This window comes from Cavia porcellus, unplaced genomic scaffold (assembly GCF_034190915.1).
Source record: "Cavia porcellus strain 051 isolate PalLab524CR breed Dunkin Hartley unplaced genomic scaffold, mCavPor4.1 scaffold_9, whole genome shotgun sequence".
Taxonomy (NCBI): domain Eukaryota; kingdom Metazoa; phylum Chordata; class Mammalia; order Rodentia; family Caviidae; genus Cavia; species Cavia porcellus.
In genome coordinates this window covers 17,378,867-17,399,909 of record NW_026947492.1, presented here as the reverse complement: position 1 = coordinate 17,399,909, position 21,043 = coordinate 17,378,867, and the positions used below count along the sequence as shown (strand labels likewise).

General features: G+C 36.2%; 1 pseudogene; it reads right to left on the bottom strand.

Moving 5' to 3' along the window:
- Positions 1–113: 113 nt before the first annotated feature.
- Positions 114–19,576, bottom strand: LOC100717477 (olfactory receptor 8B3-like; annotated as a pseudogene).
- Between the last annotated feature and the right edge of the window lie 1,467 nt (positions 19,577–21,043).

Genomic DNA, 21,043 nt, shown 5'->3' with positions numbered 1-21,043 from the left:
ATTCATAATTGTAATGGCCTATATAATAAGTGGAAACAGATAGGAGTGGCCTGTATCATCATGATTCCTATCTTCAGTCTCATGGTCAGCAGTAAATTCTTACATTCAACTTCTTACTGAATCCCATATAAGCCACATTTGAGAGGCACCCATACGAGCAGCTCACTGAGGCAGAGGTTGTTGCTACACAATTCCTCCTCCAGAACACGCACTGTCCCCGTCTTTCTCCCTGTAACGTGGCACAGGACAGTTCCAGAAACAAAGGTTACATTTCAGACCTGAGGTGTGCCCTTTGCATATGTTCTTTGTATTTTTGTGTGCTGGATGCATATGACGATGAGCTTCTATTTAGGTGGGGAAACTATGATGCAAAGAGATGTCAGTTGCTGATTTAAACTGTATCAGGTTTGAGAAAGAAATACGGATAGAGTCACATACACAATGGGACAAAGAGAAGATTCTGGCATATTCTATTCATAGATCAGCAGAGTGGTTTTTATATGCCCACTTTAAAATAGAGAGAATTCTGAGTAATTTATAAACCTTTAAATTGGCCTTTATGGTGAATTTTTCAGTATCAAGTTCACAAACCTTTTATTGGAGCTCAGCTTTAAGTAAGGTATATACTGATCCATAAACAGAGACTGAAAATAAAGCCATGCATCTAAGATTATTTCCTCAGTGTGAACTCTCAACTATGAGAATATAAGCACAAAAAATATATGGAGTAATCCAGATGGGTCAGGGTATACCAGAGCCCTTTACCATCATATATATAGAATTCATCCCTAGTTCTATAGGAGACCATCAAGTGTTCAGTTGTCTATTGTGGACTATCCTGCCTCTGATCTTATAAATCTACCTAATAAATTCCCCTTGCATGTTTTCATAAACACCAATAGCCAATATCATATCAAATAAAGGAAACTGATAGCTTTTCTGATAAAATCAGGAGGAGAAGGATGCATATTATCATCACTCTTCCAACATAATTCTACAAATGTTATCCAAGGAAATCAAGAAGGAGAAAGAAATAAGAGTAGTATATATAAGAAAGAGGTCAAATTATTATTTGCAGATGACACAGAATGATACTTAGAAGACCCAAAGAATTTCACCAAAACACTCCTAGAATTCATAACCAAATTTAGTAGTATAACGGGATACAAAATCAAGCCAGAAAAGTCATTAGAATTCATGTACACAAATTATGAACTCACTAAAAGTGAAATTAAGAGTACAATGCTGTGTATAAGAAACATTAAAATACTTAACAATTAATGTTACCATAGAAGAGAAGGACTTCCATTAACCAAACTGTAGTACCTTCAAAAAAGAGGTCAAAGAAGACATCAGGAAATACAATGCTAGTCCCTGTTGCTGAGTTGGCAGATGCAATATTGACCACATTGCTGTATTCATGTAATTTATCTACAGATGTAATGTAGTTGCCTTCAAAATGCAAATACCATTGCCCAGAGAACAACAACAACAAAAAAAACTGTTCTACAATCCCTAATTCACGTGAAACCAGAACAGCAAAAATGATCCTGAGGAACAAGATCTGGGATCACAATTCCTGACTTCAATTATACTACAAAGCTATAGTTATAAAGCAATATGTTATTGGCAAAAGAAAAAAGAAAAAAGAAAGCAACAAAAGAAATGAGAGAAACAATAAACAATAGCAAGCAATTGACTATCCACCCCCCAAAAAACCCAGTGTGCATCAGTATTACACAATACAGGATGCAGAAGCAACTCAGTTACCTGATCATTGATAAAGATGCCAAAAACATACATGGAAGAAAAAGAGCACTGTAGCACAAATAGTGAGGGGAAAATTGGTTATTCATATGCACAAGATTAAATGTAGACCTATAGTTCTTATCATGTACTGAAATAAAACCAAAATGGGTATAAAAGCTAAAGCTAATTGTTAAAATGGAAACAATCTGTTGGAAATGAAAACAGGTAAAAGTGTTGAAGGGGCTTTCTAGACAGAATCCCATTTGAACAAGCAATACAAGTTGGAATTAAGAACTGGATTATTTGAAATTAAAAATTTCTGCACAGCAGTGTAAACAACCAACAGAGTCAAGAAATATCTTACCAAATGGGAAAAAAATTAACTGCTATTATTCAGACAGAGACCTAATGTGTAGGATTTGTAAGGAACAAAGTTAAATTCCTAAAATGAAAGACCTAATAAAAAATGGGCAAATGAAATAATAGGCACTTCTAAGAATAAGAAGTAGAAATAGCCAATAAATTCACGGACAGTATTCATCATCTCTGCCTATTTTATCAGAAATACAAATTAAAACAATACTCAGATTTCACCTTTCTCCAGGAAGAAAGGCTGTAATCAAGAAATGAAATAGCAACAATTGTTGGAGAAGCTGTAGAGAAGAGAACCTTTCAGTATATTTAGTGAGATTGTAAAGTGGTAAAGGCATTGTTGAAATCAGCATGGAGCTCCTTTCAAACAGTAAAACTTGAAATTGTATTTGACCTAGCTCTTCTCCAAAAGATTTGTTTTAATTACATGTATCCAACTTCCTTATATTCTTATTTTTCTCATTGCTTTGTCATGGAAATGTGTGAATTTTGCCGCACACATTGTTCTGTCTATGGAGATGATCATGGTTTTTCTTCCCTCACTTTGTTCTTTTATTAATATATTGTTTTACCTTGTTTGAATTAAGAAAATTGGCTTATTTGATGCATTATCCTGAGACTATACAGTAGGATGACAATTATAATGGTTGTAGAATTTTTAAGCCATCACCATTAAATAATTTCATAACACTGTCACCATTACCCAGGAAGATCTGTGCTTAATTGCAGCCAATTTTTTATTTCAACTCCAATCATTTACAGTCCCAGGTGGACACTAATCCTTCCATTTGTACGGATTTGACTATTGTGGAAATTCACTACAAATGGGATCATAAAATAGGTACTTTTTTGTGATTGCCTTGTAACATGTAGCATGTTTTTAAGCTTCTTTTGTGTTAGAAGACATACAAATACTTCATTTTTAAGACTGAATAATATTTCAGTGTATGAATACACCAAATTTTGCTTATGTGTTAATTGATAAACGAACACTGGATTACTTTTTATATTATCCATTACACATGATGTCACAATGAATATTTCTATACAAAACAGACTTTTTTTGAAATAGATATATTTTTTGTTGGAAATGTTTTAAATTTTGTTGGGGGAGACAGAATTGCTTGATCATATTCTAAATTTTTTTAAGTTTTTGAGGAAGTGACAGACTTTTTTTCCCAATGAAGTTACACAGTTTTAAATTTCACGCTTGTAATGTTTGGGAGGCCCAGTTTCTCTACATCCTCACAGTACTTCAGTATTTCCAGCCTTATGATTACAAAACATCTAATTACTATATGGTGAAACATTTTTAACAGAACAGAATTTTGTGGTACTGTCTATCAAAGCTTCACGCTCTAGGCCAACCCTGTCATTAAGGTTCTCCCCAGGCTCTTTGAGACATAATAAATCCAAGCTCATGGGAGTGATTTTTGAGCTTCACAGTGCTGGGTAAAACACTGGCAAAACATCTCCTCAATTCACTCAGGAACCCCACCGCAGTATGTAGAATAGTGGGTACTGTGCACTCCTTAGGTTCCTACTGCCTGCAGTGTTGTCTCTGTGTGTCAGAGGCTTTGCTTCTCATAATGGGGTGACCAGGCTTGCATATTCAGCAGTACTTGGGGACCAGTCAGAAAAGCAAAATTCCAGATCTATTGAGCCAGAGACTGTGCGGAGCCTCTGAACATCAACTACCTTCCTAGTGGTAATTTCTGTTCACCGAGTCAGAGTCAGCCATCCTTGCCAATGTGGCCCACGGGAACACAGAAAAGCAACTGTTTGCAAGGTTCAGTAAAGCAACATGAATGGAAGCTTTTGGCACATTTCAGTCATGAGTACCACTAGTGAATGTGCGATATTCACAATTACGGGTAGAAAAAGCCATGTGGAATCTAGAAATTTCACAGGGATTTGCCAGAGCCATAACAAATTCTGTAACACTTTGCTTCTTTATATATTTCTGTTTATTCCAAATTTCAAAAAACATCTTACCACGGTTCTTTAAGTCACATAGATTCTACACTAAAAACTCATTGAGAACAACAAAAATTGTCTCTGAATCCAAATGAAAGAGATCATGAAGAGTCTGGTCCTCTTTTGTATTCAATGTCGTTTTTAAAGTGAGGGGGAAATTTCCATTTGTAGAGAAATAATGTGCTTCGTTCATAGTTTTCCAGTTAAAAATCTTTTTGTCCCCTTTGGATATGTATCTGGAAGTGAGATAACTGGATCATACAGTAGCACTATTTCTGCATTTTTGGGACTCTCTCTATCCTTACCGACAAAGGTAGTATTAATTGAGGTTCTTAAGGATTGGTGGTGGGCAGTGTTAGGTCACTGGTTTGGATCAGGACTTGCTGTATGCTTCTATGCAGACATCATTTTGAAATATATTCAAAATGAAAATTTAACCAAATTTTTAAAATTCTATCTATATATTATTTAAAGCCTTCCGTACTGAGGAATTAGGACAGACGAAGATTGTTTGTATCTACTTTTTGCAACTACCTTCAAGTACTGCATTGATTATATTCACTCCTCTCTATTCATCCTTACAGAAAATAATCGCCATTAGGAAGTTGAATGCAGATTGAAGTCAGGAACAGTTTGCACTTTCTTAATAACTGCACTCAGATTGTCAGGAGAGGCAACACACAGTCAAATGTGCCTGGTGACATACAGAAAGAATTCCATGGCTCCATAGAAAAAGGTAATGAAACATTAAGGTCAAGCGAAAGCTCCAACCTCAGACTAGTACTGTGGTAATTTCCATGTGATCTTCAAGTGCAATCCTCAATGCTTTTTAAGTCTTTCCTGTTTTCTGAGATCATCATGTCTCTGAATATATCCAAACCCCTCAGACAAGTGTGTAGAGTGTACTGAACAGAAGGGCTTTCTACAGGAGACTAGTTCTTATATGAATCATGAATATGAAACAAAAGGAATAGAGCTATAACACCCCATGTGACGTGCATCAAAAGGAGAAAGGGAACAACTGAATTCTTCTAGATGTTGTCACACGTGGTAGTATGAAGGTGTGAGATCACTACAAAAAGGCTCTTACCACAGTGCTACAAATGCTCGGGAGTCAAAGTCCCCAAGAACCCACTGTGGCCACACTTCCCAGGCCTCCTGGCATGGTGGTTCACCCGTTGAAAGGCATCAAGTCATTTTTACTGCCTTGAAGTCACCCATTAGTAGATTCTGGGACACACTTGGGGCACAGCATTGGTGCAGCACCTGAGCAGTATGCCCAGGGCCCTGTGGTGCAGGCGGTGCTGCTGGTGTCAGCAGTGCCCAACTGCAGCCTGTGCTGCCCTTTGTTTGCTTTAGGCACCGTGGTCATTTTAATGTTATTATTTTATTTCACGTTGCTTAAGGAACACAGTAAGAATAGAGTTCCCATCCTCACAGTGGCCAAGCAGGGTGATGACATATTTGCTTTGCAGAGATTTTAACATCTGTGTCCCTGGTATAAATAAATTACCTTTCATTTCCAAGCTGGTTAGAAGTGAACCTTTCCCCGAGCGTCTTTCTTCTCCCTGCTGACTCTCCATCCTGACAGATGGGTCTCTCAAGTGTTCTGCTTGGCCCATGGACTGGCACAAAAGCACTACTCTGAACACAAATTTCAAACATATATTTATTCTCTTGACAGTTTTAGGGACTTCAACAGAAACTCATGACTCTACCCCCCATAATCTCTAGGGCATATTTTACCGGTACCTGATTCAGTGAGTGTGTCAGGCTTCTCTACCTTTTTCCCATGTCATCTCTCACTCAATTCTTCTCTCCAGTTCATTCTCCACACACCACATAGGATTCTTTCTGGTGTCTCCAGCCCCATATGCAAACCATGTTGTTTGATTCTCACCTGGTGAACTGTCCTTTAATATGAAAAATACATTTTGTATGTTATTGTGTTCTGATGTGATCATTTTATTTTATTTCATGTCTTTTTCAATATTTTATTTTTATAGGTACATAAGTCATAAAAATCGTGCATATTTATGGGGTAAAACATGGTGGTTTGATATGTGTGCACCCTGTGTGATGTTACCTTAGGATAAGTACAGTGATGAATCAGTTTTAATCGTTTGGTTGAGAATTGTGTCAGTGGCTTTAATTTGTTTTTGAAATCAATACATTTGGCCCGTTTCTGAATTCTACATGCTGCCCCTTTGAGCTGTCTCTCTGTGCTGTTTTTGTGAAGCCATTCTAACCTACAAAGTTCTAAATTTTTGTAAAGACTACATTATTTAATCCTTTTCTCCTTTGACACTTGTGCTTTAAGTTTCATCCCTGGGAAAGCATTGCCCATGCCAAACACAAAGGTGTGTTTTGTGCTTTCTGTTATCAGTGTCAATATGCCTTGTGTTTAGGTCTATATTTTACTTGAATTAATTTTATATGATGAGGCAAATATCCAAATTTATTTCTTAAATGTTCCAGAAATATTCACTAGCCATCATATTGCCTTGCCTTCCAATTGAACATGAAGTGATAAATTGTGTATGTATGTACATCACATGTATTATATATATGTATTACACTGAGAAAGTGAATATTAGTCAAAATCATACTTTCACATAAAGCAAACATATTATGTATTTCATTAAACATATATCTTAAAATTTAAGCTGACCATATATACATATATGTATTATGCTATATCTGTATATAAAATACAAGGTCATTTCCTTACACATAAAATTTATGCATTATACATAATATATATTATCACTAATTTATTCATAATTAGTATACATATTAAACAGTGTTAATTTATTTATATGTCGTGGACTTTTAATTTCTTCTAAATGTTATAAGTTCTTTACTGCAATGGAACCACGTCTTTAATTCTTTTTTTTTTTCCTCCTTTCTTCAGAGTGGTGAGAATTGGACCCAGTGCCTCACAAATACCTGGCACACTGTCTACCACACTGTCTAAGCCTTCTAGTTCTTTCTCTGAGTTACTCTTTGAAGACACAGTCTGAAGCATGTGGAAAGACAGTTTTTCTAGCTCCAGTCAATAATACTGAGTCCATGGTCTCCAATTTCAATCTTGCTTTCTTGCTTATCTTCTCATACTGATCATTTCTGGTGCCTACACTTTCAAGATAATTCTTTATATAGTGAATTTCTACTTCATTTTTCTTCATAATCCCTAGTTCTTCAATGATCATTCTTGTCTTGCATCAGATTGTTTAATTCAGTCACCTTTCTGCTTGTGTCCTTCTTAAGTTCCTTGAACACTTTACTATGTAATTCTTGCTTTATTTGTCAGCTCTTTGAGCTTGCTAAGCATTCATCTGAATGAGTTTAGGAATTAGCTTATGATTCATTTGTTTATTTCTTTTTTGATCTCTTCAGATATTTTAAGCATTTGCTGTTGTAATTTTCCTACTGCAGTGCCTGTGGGATCAGCTTTGAGGTAGTAAATAGTTCTCTGAGACATCTATTGCCTTGTTTTTCTCCTGGGTGGTAGAGTGGAATCACTGAAGCTGTCTTTTCTGGATGTACTTTTTTGGTTTCAGTTGCAGTTTTGAGTGCGTGGCTAGCTGGAGGCTTTTGGCCTCTATTTTCAATTTTATCAGAGTTGGCAAGGTAGTGTGACTTCATATGTACTCAGATTTTGGTTAATCACCAAAGGGATCTTCTTGATCCCTGCCTCTGTCCCTAAATGACAATCCCTGCAGTTGCTTGTGTCCACTGATTCTATCCCAGTTCAGATGAGCCTACCAGGTCACTCCCTCTCACTCTGCAATCCCTCTCTGCTTCTCTTCCATTGCTAAACTTTGAGATGGGAGGATTTCTGTGTGGATCCAAAGGATAACAGGATAAACCCATGGACACAGCAATCACCAGTCTTTGGGGCAGTGATGCAAGGGTGCCTGTCTTGGCATGACTGGAGTGTCTTTTCTCTTCCTCTGCATCACATTGTTCATTACTGCTGCACAATCCTAGTTGAAAAAGCACTTAATATAAACCTAATACCTCATTTAACATTCCCTGAGAAGGACAATCCAGGAAATGATTAGACTTGTAAAGCGTTTATTGTGACACATCCTTTGCAGAATATAGTGTGAAGGGGTGGGAACTGATGATGAAGATCTCAGACCAGGATGAAGGTCTGACACCTGAAGAGGGAAGTAGAATGATTAGGAAAAGCTCTGAGTGTGGTGCAGTTTTAAAACATCTTCATCACAATGAGAAGTCTCTAAGGAAACATTCCCTATCAGAATAGACCTTGTTAGACAGAAACTGGCACAATCTGTTAAGGTCCACCCAGCAAGCTCAGTCACTGACTTGGGCACTCCAGTGTAAACATTACAGTACACCCAAAGTAGTGTCAGCTGAAGGGTTTTGATAACTGGGCTCCTTGCAGCTAATTATCCTCAAGTCTGCCATAGTCCACCTTCAAACCACAAATTAACCTCCCAGTTTTCTGATGGATTATTGATGTTATTATTTATACTTTTTATTAATAATGTTTGTATAATAGTAAATAACTGGCAGTGATGTTAAATAGGACAGTCCTACTCAACAAGGCTTATATGCATACATATATTTCTAAATTTCTGAATATAGAGATGGGATATACACATTGAAAGGAATAGAAATTACATGCAACAGCCTCTATGTTAAGGTAGCTTATAGATTTTTATGGTATAAAGTCTATGTAAGTTCACAAAATGTTCCTAGGAATAAGCTTGTTATTATTCATGTGCATTTATTTTTCATAAACTTCATCATATCAGTAAAAGATTGAGTAACATAGTTTTACTGACAACACACAGGGTTTTTGCATTAGTGACAAAAGTAAGTATAGTAAGAAGTATGGGATTTTATAAAAATATTTGACAACATCCAAGATAGAAATGAAGGCAAGTTTTGTAATATGAACCACCATAGTAGGAGTAAGCATATGATTTCTTAAGAATTATTCTCTGGTAGTGTCTTTGGGAAAAATAAGTTACATTGTATTCTCTTCAATAATAGAGACTAGAGGTTCTCAGAAAAGGAAACATGCAATAATTTTTTTGTCATTAGCCAAAGGGAACAAAATGATAGTGAACAAATCAGTAGAAAAGACATAAAAATGCACAGGATTTGAGAGGCATGATTTTGCTTTACATCAGTTCTACTGCATACACCAGTAATAATACGGACAATGATATGAGAGATATGTGCAAAAGCTGAAATTTCAGTGTTTTATATACAAAAATTGTAAGTTTTAAAATTAAGAGTATACAGGAGGGCAAAAGTATAAAAGAAAAATTAAAAACTACAGTGTACACATGGCTTAAATATTCCTTTTGTTATTCACAAACATTGTGAAAAGTTCCTGATATACACAATCAATAATTGAGAGAAGATAATTACTAGAGATGAGATTGATAGGATTATTTCCAAAAGATGAAAAATATTCCCAAAAGATGAGGAGTATAAATCAAAAGAGGCCTTTATTCTGGGAACACGGAGAGAGAGGACTGGCATACTGGCCGCTGAAATCTGGAGATCTGTCTCAGGCAGACACGTGGCATGGGGGAATATAAGTAGCCTAAGCTTACAGCAGTGCCCTAAGGCCATTAGAGATGCACAGGTATTTCATTGGCACAGGTTTGTCGCCAGGGGCAGATTCCATAGAGTGGGGGGTTATAGAGTTACAGGTAAATCTCAAAGGGCGGGGGAGACAGGAGCTCCCTAATTCCAGCTGAGGCTTTTTCTGGCTACAGTGTCCAGTCTGGGTCAACAACCCTTTCAGAGATAACAAAAATATACTAGACTATATTAATATTATCTGTAGACGTCATGTTAATATGAACAAATTCTATTCAGGAACACACAGCAAATTTTAATGTCCTTCAACTTACTTACTTTATTAATGCTTTTGATAAGAATCTTCTTTGAATTTTAATCATGGCATTCTTCAAAGCAATGTTTATATCTTTGTTTCTCAAAGTGTAATTCAGAGGATTGAGGATGGGTACGACATCAGTGGAGAATACAGTAGAAAATTTTCCCTGATCCATAGATCTCTTGTAATCTGCAAAAGAGCACCCTAGCTCAAGTTTTAAAAATGAGGCAAAAACATATTTTAAAAAGTTGTGCTGATTTATTTTACCCTGGGCCCAGCGACACAGTGTAGTTGGAGATTGGAAAAGTTGTGCGTATCCTTCCTCCACACTTGCAGCCCCTCTAGTCCCTCTCACAGCTCACAAAGTAAAGGTCATGGGTTGTGGATCAGGAAATGAGAAATTCCTTGATCAGCCAAAGAATGAGGAAGACCTTTGTTTCCCTTAGGAGAAGACAGAGAGTGTCCCAGGAATTTGCAATTCTTTACAGAGGAGAGCATTGATTAACATATCAATTAGGTCACCCAGAGTGACAAGGGACAAGGGGGGAGGGGGAAGGTGGAAGGTAAACACATATACAGTAAGGCCACATTACAGGTATTATGGAAAAATACAAATATAACGAAGGTCTTTTTTTCTAGAGTAGGATCCAGGAGAAGAATATTTAAGATCCATAAATGCTCCTGACCCAAAAAACAGAGAAATAGCAATGATGTGAGAGTTGCAGTTACTGAAAACTTTGAATGTTCCCTGTATAGATTTGATGTGAAGAATGTTTGTGATGATGAACATATAAGACAATAGGATGGCGACACTGGGGACTGTGATATTCACACCTACCACAATGAGCACTACTACCTCATTGACCTAGGTTCTGGTGCAAGAGAGTTGGAGGAGGGGTAGGATGTCACACAAGTAATGGTTGATGACACTGGCCCTGCAGAAGTTCAGGCAAAGCATGCAGCCTGTGTGAGCATTGGCTCCAGCAAAGCCCATTGCAGAGGTGATAGAACTGTGGGGGGTGGGGGGGAGGAGGAGGTCTGGCAGCGGCTAAAAAGATAAGAAGTTTAAAATATAAATAACCTTTATTTTGGGAATGATGGGAGAGACACCCCTGACCCCCTGGGGCGTGGCATCTCCAACCCAGGGCCAGCAATCTCTCAGTGGAACACATGGAGTGAGGCACATAAGTAGCCTTGGCCTGGGGTGGAACCTAAGGGGGCATTAAGGATACACAGGTAGCCCATTGGTCTTTTTTTGGCACCAGAGGCAGTTCCTAAGGGTGGGGGAGATAGGAGCTCCTTGGCTTTACCAGCTACAGTATCCGGCCAGGCCAAAACCCTTTCAATAGGCAGTAAGAGATAGCCCAAAACACACCATCTGGGACATGGTAACCTTATATAGCAGTGGGTGACAGATGGGCACATAGCGATCATAGACCATTGCGGTCAACATGTAGCACTCAGAGATGATGAAGAAGAGAAAGAAAAACAGCTGAGTCATGCACCCTGCATAGGAGATGCCATTCTTCTTTGAAACAAAACTCATCAGCATTTGGGGAATGAAAACAGAAGAGTAACAGAGATCCATGGATTAGAGGTTGAAGAGAAAATACTAATTGGGGGTGTGGAGGTGAGACCTGAGAGCAAACAGAGCAATGAATCCTAAGTTGCCTGCCAGCTTGATAAAGTAAATCATCAGAAACAGGTAAAACAGGGGTGTCTGGAGCTCTGGGTGATCTGTTAGTCCAGGAAGAAGAAACTCACTGGGGCTGGGGATTTAGCTCAGCGGCATAAGTGCCTTTCTTGCAAGTGTTGCAGTCCTGAGTTCGATTCCTGGTACCCATAAAAAAGAAAAAGACAAAAAAAAATTAAAAAAAAAAAAAAAAAACTCACTGACTAAGGAGTCATTTTCTTTTTTTTTTTTAATTTTATTTAAAGAAAAAAAATAATAAAAGGGTACAAGTAATACAGAATTTCACAAAAATGAACAGTAATGTAGGACCGGTGTCACAAAGAAGACCCTAAGGACTCAGCTCTCATGTAAGAACAAAGGGGTTTTATTTTCCGTGTGCACGGGGTCCTCCAAACAGGTGGGAACAGAGATCCCTGTACTCCAGCAGGGCTGTGTCTTTTAAGGCCTAAAACCGCAAAGCAAGCAAGCGTTGTTACAGAAGCCAATCATAGTGATTAGAGCTGGGCTGATTGTGAGCTGTCCTTAAGGGATTGGATTTCTTTGTGGGGCGAGGGGGTTGTCTTCAGAGAAGGGGTGGCACTTCTTAGGAATGGGCATTTGTCCCATGGCTGAGAAAACAGCCTGTTTATCTCAAATGGCCAGGAAACACTGGGTCCTATGGGGGTGGGGCTGCACATAGTTTCGAAACTGGCCCCACAAGGCCTCCTGAATAGAAAAGTCTAACAGCAATTAACAACCTTAGTTACCTTACTTTAGCACCACAACTGTTCTATTTGTAGAGGGCAACAATGGTTAGCATATCAATTAAGTAAGATTTTACAACTCTTTACAGAGGAGAGCATTGATTAACATATCAATCCTTTGCCTAGAGGAAAAGGAAGACCCACATTTACAATAAGGCCAAGTGACAGGTATTGCTATGATATAAACGAAGCTATTTTTGTGAAGAATGTACAATCTAATAAAATCTGATGCAATTAACACAATTTGTGACGGGGCTACCGGGTAGGGAAGACCTGGGTTGTCAGGAGCTATTACCTTAGGCCTTTGTTTTATGGTCTTTAGGAAGTTAAAACTTAACCTAGTTAGATTTGAAGGGAGAAGGGGAGGGGAAGCAGCAGATGGAATGAGCTTTCTTGGTCTCTTCTGTAAGAAATCACTAGTTAATAAGATTACATATTGTCAGCTTAGAAATACATGTTTAAGTTACAAAATTAAAGTATACAATGTGGACATTCAAACAGTGACACTGCAAACAATTGTGCTCAATGATCCAAAAAAACTTAGTAGTATGGACATTTATCTTACACACCTAAACACACTTGCAGTTGTATCATTTAGAGCGCTTTCTTTTCCTCAGTTTTTTTACAATAAAAATTACACATTTTGAGTTTTAACACTCCCAAAGTTCTTATTATTGTTTTTTTTGGAAGAGAATAAAACCAAATGTGACAAAAAAAAGCAGAGTCAGTCAAAACAAAGGATGGACGTAATACATGATGTAAAAACAGAATACAAGGTAATCAACAATGGTTACCATGATGCCTCTTGATACCTTAAAAAGAGTTGCCTATATCATCAGGTATAATACAATTGAATAAAACAGTAAAGAACAAAACCAATAAAACCAAAACATTGCAGACATTACAGAACTTCAAAAGAAGATAATAGTCAAACCAGAATGGGCATCATAGTGAATCTTATTGCCTTTAAAGTAGTTGCCTATATCCTCAAACTTGATACTATCAAACAAAATAGAATAAAGTAAAATTAATCAAAACAAGATGGTGAGAGCAATATAGGGCCTCAAATCAAGTTAATAGGAAAACCAAAAAGAACTTTAACATATCCTGCTATTTTAATTTTTCCCTTAAATAAATAAATAAATTTTAAAAAGGGGGAAATTGAGATAAAAGAGGACATAACAACATTACAATACAGGTCAGAACAGAACAATATAAGTAATATAATGTTTCACCACTAGATAACCCAACTTAATAGTAGTTACCATAGTGTCTCTTCCCTTGAAATATTTGAGTATAACTTCATATACTATAGTATCAATCATATCATGACAGTGTGAAACCATTCAAGAGGAAGACAGTATTACAGAGTATTTAAAAGTAGCTAACAGAAAACAGACAACGGTTTCTGTATTATCTTGTTGCCTATAAAAATTTTTGTTTATACTATCACATATAATAAAATCCAATAAGATACAACATGATAAAACAAATGGAGACAGAAGAACAGTTTGATGGAACTTCAAAACAAGATGATATTATATTAGTACTAGCTATTTACAGAAATGATCATGTGATTCTGACTTTTGGCTTTATTGATATGGGGTATTGTATTTATTGACTTAGGTATGATGAAGCATCCCTACATGTCTGAGATAAGTCCCAGTTGGTCATGGTATATAATCTTCTTGATGATTTGCTGCATCCTATTTGCCAATATTTTTGAGGATTTTTGCATCTGTGTTCATTAGGGATATTGGTCTACAGTTGTATTTTTTAGTTGGGTTGTTCTCAGGTTTTGGTACTAAAGTAATATTTACTTCCAGATATGATTTAGGAAGGATTTTTTCCTTTTCAGTTTCATTGAAGTATTTGAGGTGTGTCAGCCTTAACTCTTTTTTGTATTTCTTGTAGAGTTCTGCAGTGAATCCCTCTGGGCCTGGGCTCTTCTTTGTAGATAAAGACTTACTTACATTTTCGGGGCTGGGGATTTATTTTTTTTATATTTCTTTCTTTTTTTTTTTTATTTAAGAGGAAAAAGAGAAAAACACAAAACAAAACAAAGCAGTGTAAAGTTACATATAATACAGAACTACAAAAAAAAAAAAAAACAACAACAGTAAGAAATCACCTGTTAATAGATTACATATTATCATCTTGGAAATAGTTGCTCAAATCACAGTATAGCTCAGCGGTATAAGTGCCTGCCTTGAAAGCAGGCAGTCACGAGTTAGATCCCCAGTACTGATAAAAAGGAAAAAGACAAAAAAAAAAAAAAAAAAAAGACTTACTTACATTTTCAATTCCATTAATAGAAATTGGGTTATTCAGCAGTTTTACATCTTCTTGACCTAGCTTTGGTACTTCATTTCTAGGAATTTATCTATTTCTTCTGTATTATCAAACCTTTGAGAGTAGAGGTTTTTAGAAATAGATGTTGATGATCTTCTGTATTTCTATAGAGTATGTAGTGACTTCATGTTTTTCATTTCCTATTGCATGAATTTGAGCTTTTTCTTCCCCTTTTTAAAATAAGGCTGACTAGGGGTTTTTCAACTTTATTTATTCTTTCAAAGAACCAACTCTTTTATTCATTGATTCTTTGAATTATTTTCTTAGTCTTCTATTGGCTTTGGCCTTGACCTGCTCTTCTTTTTCTAGATGTTTGAGGTTATTTATTTGTATTCATTCTGTTTTCCTATTGTGAGAACTCAGTGCAATAAATTTTCCTCTAAGGGTGGCTTTCATTGCTTTCCACAGATTCCAGTAAGTTGTATTTGTAATTTTGTTTGCTTGTAGATATTGTTTAATTTCTTCTTTAATCTCCCTTGTTATTCACTGATTACTCAAGAGTGTGTTTTCACTTTCCATGTGCTGGTGGGATTTTTGCAGTATTTTTATCATTAATTTCTAATTCCATAGCGCTATGATCTGATAACATGCAAGAGATAATTTGAACTCTTTTGCATTTATTTAAACAAGTTCTGTGAACTAATATATGATCTATTTTAGAGAGTGACCCATGTACTGCTAAGAAGAATGTGCATTCTGATGTTGTTGCTTGGAACACTCTTTATATATCTATTAAGTCCATTTGTTCACAGGTGTGATTCCATTCTGTTATTTCTTTGCTGATTTTCTGTCTGATTGAACTGTCCCTTGGTGTCAATGGTATGTTAATGTCTACATTTATAATTGTGTTAATGCTAATTTGGTTTTTCATTTCTGTTAATACTTGTTTTATATAACTGGGTGTCTGGAATTTGGTGCATATGTATTTAAGATATTTATCTCTTCCTCTTGAAATTTTCCCCTAACCAGTTTGTAGTGACCTTCTTTATCTGTTTTTATCATTATTGGTTCAAAGTTCACATTGTCTGCAAACAGAATAGCTACTCCTCCCCCCTTTTATTTGGGTTCCTGTTGCATGAAGTATTGTGTTCCATCTTTTGACTTTCAGTCTGTGAGCATCCTTTTGGGTTAGATGGGTTTCTTGTAGATAGCATATGTTTGGATTTTGTTTCTTGATCCATTTTGCCAATCTTTTTTTTTTTAATTCATGCATTGTGACCATGTTACAATAACAAGTTATAACTGTTATATTTATCTTTCTGCTGTTGCATCTTTATCCTTCTGTTCTGTTTGTCTGCTTTGCTTAGTGGTTTTTTCCTAAGTGCATCTAAACTGCCTTTCAGCATGCTTTGCAGGATTCATTTGGTGATCATGAAGTTCTCCAGCTGTTCTTTGTCAAGAAAGCACCTCATGTTCCCATTGATTTTGAAGGACAGCAGGGTACATCAGTCTAGGTTGGGAATAATTTTCATTTAGGATCTGAAATACTTCATTCCATGCTCTTCTTGACTTTATTGCTTGTGCTGAGAAGTCTGCTGTGTTTCTGATATGTTTTCCTTTATAAGTGATCTGTCTTTTCTCTTTGACAACTTTTAATATTCTATTCTTATGTTGGGTTTCTGGGATGATGAATAATATATATCTGGGGGTAGTTTTATTTTGATTATGGCTATTTGGAATTCCAAATGCTTCACTGATGCTGAGGTCAGTTTCCATTCTCATGTTTAGGAAATTTTCAGCTATTACTTCTCTAAATATCCACTTGACATCTTTTATGTTGTCCCCTTCTTTTTCATTATTCCCTATCAATCATATGTTGTTTTTTCTTTGTGTCATCTTGCAGTTGTTGAATTGTTATTTACTGTTTCCTTTTAATTTTAGAAGATCTTATCTTTCCTGTTCACTATCTGCAATCTTGTCTTCAGGTCTGAAATTCTATCTTCACTTTAATTGCGGCAGTTTTTACAGTTTTCAGTGGAATTTTTGATTTCCTGTATATCTCTTTGCATCTGCTTCATGTGTTCTCTTTGTGTCTTATATTGCTCTTCCAGGGATTTTTCTTGTTTAGTTCTTCTAAATTTTTAACTGTGTTTTCTTTAGATATGTACAGCATCTCCTGCATTTCTTTTATTTTTTCTTCTTCTACCTGGGAGATTATTTCTAGGTTGAATTTCTTTAAAGCTTCCTGGAGTTGCTATGTTATTTCAGTTGCTTTATATCCAATATTTCAAGTATGTGGCATATATTTTTTTCTATGTACATTGTTCCTAATGTTTCTTAGGATGAGCTGAGGTTTGAGGTTGTAATTTGATCTTTCATTTTGTTGTTTTCCTATATTTCTGTATTTTAAGTGTTTTAAGTGCCATTTAAAGGCTTCCCCAGGATCTGTTGGAAATCCTCTTCTAGGCCCTCAGATCCTGGGACTCTGCCCACCCAGTTCCCAGGATTGAGAAAGAGTCACTGGATGTGGGGCAGGCTGGCTCAAGCCAGCCTCTGGAACTGATGGTACCAGCCTGCTTGCTTAGAACTCGAGAGTCCACCAAGCACAGCCAGGAATGGGGAGGTTGTTGTAGCCCTGCACAGGACCCACCGCACTCTAAGGAGTTATTTTCCAATATCTTCCTCATTGTCAAAAATCTGAGAAGATAAAAGAAATTTTAAACAGAGGATTCAGCTGTGTGCCTCCAAACTCTCCTTCATAGTGAACGAATTGGAAGAATCTACAAGACTGTTCTTTTTTTTTTTTTTTTTTTTTTGTTAATGTTATCTGTAAATATTACCACATCCTCCCCTTTAACACTTTAATTTCTGGCTATTTTCTCTAATTAGCTAAATATGATAAACATCCATCTGTCCTCTCTAGAAGATAAAGAGATGAAGTGGCTTAGATATAACTAGTTCGTGAGCTTATACAGTGCAAATAGTGCTAGCAAGTCTCCCTCTCACTCTCCTGACCTTCCCCTTGTGGTTCCTATTAACGTTTCCATTATTCTACCAGACACCTCAGTTTCTCTAGATAGCCAGCCTTTGAAAATTCCCTATGGCAGAGCTGCACCACATTCTGCCACTCTGCTTCCTAGAAAGTGGTCCCTGTAGTCTGCACAGCTGCTAGATGCCTTACTGAAAGAATCCACAAACTCAGCTATTGAGTTGACAATTATAGGGGACTTCTGTGATTTATAAGGGACCCTGATATTTATGATTAATCGTAGCTCAGTGTGTTTCTACACATTTCTTCTACTCCATCTGAAATAGGAAAGATCCAGTCCAAAAATGGGCATCTGAGATGAATACACAATTCTCAGATGATGAAATACAAATGGCCAATAAATGCATGAAAAAATGTTCATCATCATTACTCATTAGATAAATTCAAATTGAAACCACATGGTGATTTCATCTCACTCCTGAAAGAATGACCAGGATCAATAAAACCATCAAAAACAAATGCTGGAGAGGCTGTGGGGAAAAAGGAACTCTCCTGCCCTGTTGGTGGGAGTGTAGGCTGGTGTAGCCATTGTGGAGGTCAGTCTGGATATTTCTCAAAAAGCTAGGATTGGATGTCCCATTTGTTCTAGCTATTCCACCAGTAGGCATATTCCTAGAAGAACTGAAAGCATCCTACCACAGTGATATATTTGCACCCATGTTTATAGCAGCACAAATTGTAATAGACAGATCTTGGAAACAACATAAGTGTCCATCAACTGAGGAATGCATAAAAAAGTTGTGGTGCTTTTATACAATGGAGTACTACTCAGCTATAAAGAATGATCACATTGTGATATTTATAAATAAATGAGTGCAGCTTGAGACCATACTCATAAGTGAAATAAATCAAACTCACGTGTATGAATACTGAACAGTTTCCCTAGTGTAAGAAATTATATAAATACATAAAAGTATGTGGTAATCATTATTCCCCATTATATGGTTTTGAAGCCTTATAAAGTTTTCACTCATTAATTGGAATTGTTTTGTTCTGGGCTGTTTGATTTTATTGTCTCTGATGATATGAACAACTATTTTGAAGAAAACAAGACATCATAATAGCTAGTACTTATTTAATGTCATCTTGTTTTGAAGTTCCATCAAACTGTTCTTCTGTCTCCATTGGTTTTATCATGTTGTATCTTATTGGATTTTATATGTGATAGTATAACAAAAATTTTTATAGGCAAAGAGATAATACAGAAACCGTTGTTTGTTTTCTGTTAGGTGGTTTTAAATACTCTGTAATACTGTCTTCCTCTTGAATGGTTTCACACTGTCATGATATGGTTGATACTATAGTATATGAAGTTATACTCAAATATTTCAAGGGAAGAGACACTATGGTAACTACTATTAAGTTGGGTTATCTAGTGGTGAAATTCATATGTTGTTCTGTTCTGACCTGTATTGTAATGTTGTTATGTCCTCTTTTATCTCAATCTGTGGCTTTTTAAAATTTTATTTATTTATTTCATTAAGGGAAAAATTAAAACATAGCAGGGTATATTACAGTACTTGTTGGTTTTCCTATTAACTTGATTTGAGGCCCTGTATTGTTCTCACCATCTTGTTTTGACTGTTATTACTTTATTCTGTTTTGCTTGATAGTATCAAGTTTGAGGATATAGGCAACTACTTTGAAGGCAATAAGATTCACTATGATGCTCATTCTGGTTTGACTATTATCTTCTTTTGAAGTCCTGTAATGTCTGCAAAGTTTTGGTTTTATTGGTTTTGTTCTTTACTGTTTTGTTCAATTACATTATACCTGAAGATATAGGCAATTCCTTTTAAGGTAGCAAGAGGCATTATGGTAACCACTGTTGATTACTATATTCTTTTTTTTTTTTTCTTTTTTCATTTTTATCGTTACCAGGGATCGAACTCATGACCGCCTGCTTGCAAGGCAGGTGCTGAGCTAAATCCCCATCCCCTTATATTCTGTTTTTACATTATGTACTATGTCCATCGTTTTGATTTGACTGACTCTGTTTTATTATTTCACATTTGGTTTTATTCTATTCAAAAAAAGTAATAAGAACATTGGGAGTAATAAAACCCAAAATGTATAACTGTCATTGTAAAATAGAGAGGAAAAGAAAGTGCTCTTAAAGATATAACTGCGTGTATATATAAGTGTATAAGATAGATATGCATATTCCTGAGTTTTTGTGGATCATTGAACAGAACTGTTTGCAGTCTCACTGTTTGAATGTTGACTTTGTATGCTTTAATTTTGTAATTTGAACAACTATTTCTAAAATGACAATATGTAATCTATAAACCGGTCATTTTGTACTGTATATATTTTTTGAAATTCTGTGTAATTTAAACACTTTTTCTTTTTCTCCTTAAATAATTTTTTTAAAAAAAAGAACTCACCTTAAATCAAGCATAAGTTAATCAACATGACATTGAAGGAACAGAGAGAGACAGACACAGAGAAGGAGAAAGACATAGAGTCTAAACACGTTTTTCTATGTCCTTTTGTTTCAACCTAAACCCACTGATTCAAGTTCAAAAGATCAAATGTTGGAGTACTTTCTCTTTCAAGGAAACAAAGAGAGTGTCCCCCTCCTCTTGGGCAGGAGATTTATTCACATTGGAACTAATGTGCACCTAATCCTAAGAGAAATTAGTGCTTCCCCTCTGCCTTATATCCTTTTTCAAACACCTCTTAGCAAGTACATCTTGAGCTACTACACTTAACTAGGATAGTATTGGCTTGGTTGACTTCCAGGGCCATGTGACTTGAGATCAGACTTTTGAATTCTTCTTTTACCAATTATCATTGTTTATTGTGGTTTTTGTGGTCCTGCTTAAATATTTATCTTTTGTGTCTGAATGATTCAGAACAGCAGAGGCTGTGTCTGTAAAATAAATCTGTGGTTTTCCCTGAAGCTCCTCCTTCTTTGGGCTCAGATAAACTCTGATCTCAGGTTTAGTTTGTGCCCCTCCACTTGCCTGTTAGTTTGAGTTTGTCAAACACCACAGTGTTCTTTGTAAATATGTAGAGCTGTTATGCTGCAGTTAAGAAAATAATAATCCTCATATAACCCTTCAAAACTTCCAAAGTTTGAGAATTTGAGTTTTTACATTACAGTTTTGCTTGTTTTGTCATTTTGTTGTTGTTACTATGTTTGCAACACCAAAAGTTTTCATTCACCATTGTTATGGTCCTCCCATAACAAAATACCACAGATGAGAAGGGATAAACATGAGAAATTTATCCTCTTACATCTCTGGAACTGGAAGTCTGTGAAGTGTGTGACAGCA